This window comes from Chamaea fasciata, unplaced genomic scaffold (assembly GCF_029207755.1).
Source record: "Chamaea fasciata isolate MVZ Bird 193981 ecotype frontalis unplaced genomic scaffold, bChaFas1.0.hap1 SCAF_17, whole genome shotgun sequence".
Taxonomy (NCBI): Eukaryota; Metazoa; Chordata; class Aves; order Passeriformes; family Sylviidae; genus Chamaea; species Chamaea fasciata.
Window position 1 is genome coordinate 12,139,902 of NW_027094102.1, and position 4,358 is coordinate 12,144,259.

Sequence of the window (4,358 nt, forward strand, 5' to 3'; positions counted from 1 at the left end):
GAAGCAGTGCTGATGCTGAGGGAGAGAGCCAGGGTTTGGGATGCAGCTCAGGTTCTGTGCAGGGTCTGACTGGTGGAGGTGGGATTGGCTGGAGCCTCTGGAGCTGCTAGCTGGGCCCAGCAGCAGAGTCCTCACCTGACAGGGCACAGCAGAGCCTCAACCTGGGCACCTTCCCAGAACCCTTGTCTCCTGCCTGGCCAGAGTTTTTGCTGGTGTCTCTCAGGCAACAGCAAATTTGGGAGAAATCAGTATCATTTCTGCTGGGGAAGGTGGGAATCCAAGGCAGCCCCGTTGCTATGGTTGCCGCAGACCGTCCTGATGCAGCATCATGTTAAGCAGCTCTGCAAGCAGATGTGCCACAGCTGGAAAGCAAAGTGATTCCCCAGGTGTGAGCATGGCATGGCAGGCCACACAGAGTCCCCTGTGCTTCCACAGCCTCCCCTGGGGTGCTTGGCTTCATGTCCCCATTCAGGACCTTCCTGGCAGCAAAAACCCCCTCAGTGGAAGCAGCACAGGGGAGGGGGGAGTACAGCCCTGGCAGTAAACAATGCACGTAGGAGTTTAAAAACAATGCACTTGGGATATTTGTCATTCAGTGTGTGAGTGTCTGTATAAAGTGCTGGAGAGCAGGTGGAAACACTGTATGAACAAAGGGGATGCTGAATGTTGGCTGAGCACGACAACCATTTCTACATCTTTTTTTTTCCTAAGAAACTGTAGAATCATTAGTTTAAAGGAGGGGGGTTGGCTTTGTTCTGCACAGCCTGGGCCAGGTTCACCGGATCCTTCTGTACCCTTGGAGACAGAGGGCTCAGGCCCTGCCTCCTGCCACTCCTCAGGGCTTGCTGCACTTTGCCACAAGGCTTTTAGCACCCTAACCTGTAATGCACCTGACAGCCTCACCAGAGGGCTGGAGGGGAGCCAGCACTGCCACTGGGAGCCAGAGAAGGAGCAGGGAGTGTGCAGAGCCCAGGGCCTGATCCAGAAAGGTGTTCAGGTGTTCCTGGTTCTCCCCTGGGCCCTTCCCTTTGCACTGGGGACACAGGATTTTGGATGTCCCCCTGAGCCCCTGGGGTACTCCTGCCCTTGTCCATACCAGTGGTGTCATTGACTCCAGTGCAACCCCCAAGCTGGTGGCTCTGGAGGTGACAGCTGGGATCTGCAGGGCTGGTGTGTCTGCCAGGAGCCAGCATGGGGTGATATTACCTGTGGCCACCTCTCCTGTGTCCCCTTTTCAGGCCCTGGTGAGCCTGAGGGTGGGCTGGGTGGCCAGGAGAGCCCTGCTCAGCCACAGCCCCACCTCCAGTGCATGATGCTGCTGAGGAGACCTTTCCCTCTGCACTGCGCAGGGATGTGCCGGATCCTGGCTCTGCCTGGCTGCCAGCCAGACCTCCGGAGGGCCCAGGGGACTGCTTAAGCTCATTGCTTTCCTTTCAGAGGCTTCAGAAAGCCGCCTGCCCACATTTAATTCAAATTCATTGAATAATTCTCCTGGGAACAGCTAGTTCAGGGCCAAGCACTAGAGCAGACCATCAGTGAGATCAGTTGGCATGGCCCCCGCCGTGGAGGGCACTGTCCCCTCCAGCACAGCCCCGTGGCAGTGCCAGGGTGAGGATGGTGAGCACAAGGCCTGGCCCCGGGCAGCCTTGGCTCAGCTCTATACCTGGCTGCCTGCATTTCCTTCAGCCCCAGGGGGTGTTTTGAGGTTTGTTGCTATCCCTCCCACTTCCACCCCAATCCTGCTCCTGGCTTTGAGCCCTATTCCCTCGGCAGCAGTCCCAGAATGGGGCTCACCCCTCCAAAGCCTTTGCCAGCTCTGCAAAGGTGCTGAGACACAACCTGCCCATGGGGATGCATGCACAGGTACCACAGCGCACACATCCTGCTGTGATGGGATTCACATCCTCTTTAGGGTGGTGCACGGGGCTTGTATGGCCAGCTTTACAGCCAGGGCTTACATCCATCTTGGGGCCACCAGGGATTGGCTCTGCTGGACATGGGGGAAGCTTCTGGCACCTTCTCACAGAAGCCACCCCCGTAGCCCTCCTCCCACCACCAACACCTGGCCACACAAACCCAATAGAGGTACAACAACCTGAGGCCACCTGGACAGGGGTGGGGACAGCCAGAGCCAGGCTGGGAGGGCAGGGATGAGTCCCAGCGAGCAGGCTGTGAGTGAGATCTGACAGAGCCTGGGAGGTGGGCTTCCCGGAAGGAGGATGATCTCTGGAAAAGCCTTTTCACTCTGTGCTGAGATTGGGGCATGTCGTGTCCCTCCTTACGGCATCCTGCGGGCTGCTCCCAAGGACCGGGCTGCGGACATGCTGCCCTCATCCCTCGCTGCCCTGCAGCTGTGTGGCTCCCGGAGGGCAGCCCACCGTGTGCCCGCTGTTACGCAATTAGCCACCGCTCGGAGCAAAACTAATGAGCATCATTAACGAGCGCAGCGCTGGTGGGTCAGCGCTGCCGTCCCGCTCGGGGCATGTGCAGTCATGCAGCAGGACTGAGTCACGGCGCTGCTAATGATGCTGCGAGCCCTGGGGGGAGCAGCCTTCCCGCTAGCCCTGGGCACGGGCTGCTCCGCGGCACGTACAGAAGGGCAGGTCCGTGCCACCCTCCGCCCGTCCCTCGTGCCCTGCGCTGCGGGACGGGACCTGGCTCAGCTCAGCGTGATTTCCTGCAAGGTGTGGTGCCAGGCAGCGTGCCAGAGCCTGGGAAATGGCACCTGTGGCTGCGGTTCATCCTAGAAAGGGCAGGATGCCCGGGAACCTTCCTTTCCCGGTGCAATGGTTGTGCTGCAGTGTGGGGCTGGGACACAGAGCTCCTCTCGTCTTCCTCGGGTCCCTTATTCTACCCACAACACCCTTGTCATGGCCATAAGCTGCTGACAGGCTGGAGGCATCACCTTGGCATTCCTGGAGCCCCGGGGGGGCTCAGCAGGCCGTGGTCAGAGGCACAACACGGATTTATAGCGCTTGCTCAGGCCACGAGCCGCAGGGATTGATACCTGCAACAAAAGCCTGCGCTTGTTGTTCTACCCTGATTTTCCTGTGCTGGATGCACAGCTGGCTTAGGGCAGAGCAGGAATGCGATCTCAGCCTGTGTCCAGAGGGTGCCTGGGGAGGAGAGCAGGGGGCTATGAGCTGAACAGAGAGGGGTATTGAGCAATGTCCTAATAAACCCCACGTGTGTTTATTTTCGACTAGGACCAAGATGTACAGAGGGCTCTGCCCCTCTGCCAGGCTCGGGTTTGCCCCGGGCAAAGCAAGGCGCTGCCTTGGGGCTGTGCTGCCCAGCATTAAAAATGGAATGTGAGCAGCGAGAGGGTCCCAAAGTGTGAGTGATGCAGCGGAGCACCGCTTCCCGTGCTGAGGCCACGGCGGCCGTGCTGCCGCGCGGGAAAGCACAGAGGAGCATTTTACAAATACAGCCGAGGAGCATTTTTCAAACTCAGCCTTTGGATGCTCCGCAGTGGGCTCGGGGCCGGCTGGTAACGTACGACAGACGCGGCGGGTGGGTGGGAGCAGACTTGAACAGGCACTCGCTGCTCCAGGCTTCCCCTGGAGAGGCACTGTGCGCGCTCCCGCGGCTGGGAAGGCAGCTGGAGCTGGCCCTGGGCAGCGTGGCGGGGAGCGGAGGTGTCTCGGGGAATCGTCACCAAGAGGGGCCCCAGGGACCTGCCACCCACGGGGCACATGGGGGACTTCCAGCTCCGAGGATGCGCTGCACTGACAGGGGTGGCCCGGGGGACAGTCAGCCTCAGCGTCCCTCGGGGACCGTCACCTCTGAGGCTGCCCCGGAGGACCTGCGCTTACAGGGACACCCTAGGGACCTCGCAGTGCTCAGGACACCCAGGGGACCTCCTTCCCCAGACCTGTCCTGAGGGACACTTACCCAGGAACCGAAATGTCCCGGAGTAACCCTCCTCCGCCCGGGTACCTGCTCTGCAGGGGACACCTGAGGGGACCCTGTCCCCAGGGATGCTCCAGGGACCCGCTGGTGGGGAGCTGCCATGTCACGGCTCCCAAAGGACACGCGTTGCTGCAGACGCCCGGAGGGGACCGCTCGCCCCGGGGAATGCCCTGTCCACCGGGGATGCCCCCATCCATCGGGGATACCGGGGCTCCGGTGGCAGGGCGGGATGGTGCGGCTCCGGGCGGGCGGAGGGGTCGCTGTTGCCGCCAGCACGGCCGCCCCCCGCCTCCCCCCACACTCCCTCCGCCGCCTTTTGTTCGCCGCCCGCGCTCGTCCCCGCCCGGCGGCGGCGGCGGGCGGAGCCGGGGCCGGGCCGGGGCCGCAGCCGCAGCCGGGGCCGGGGCCGAGCCCAGCGCAGCGCAGCGCAGCGGGAGATGGAGGCC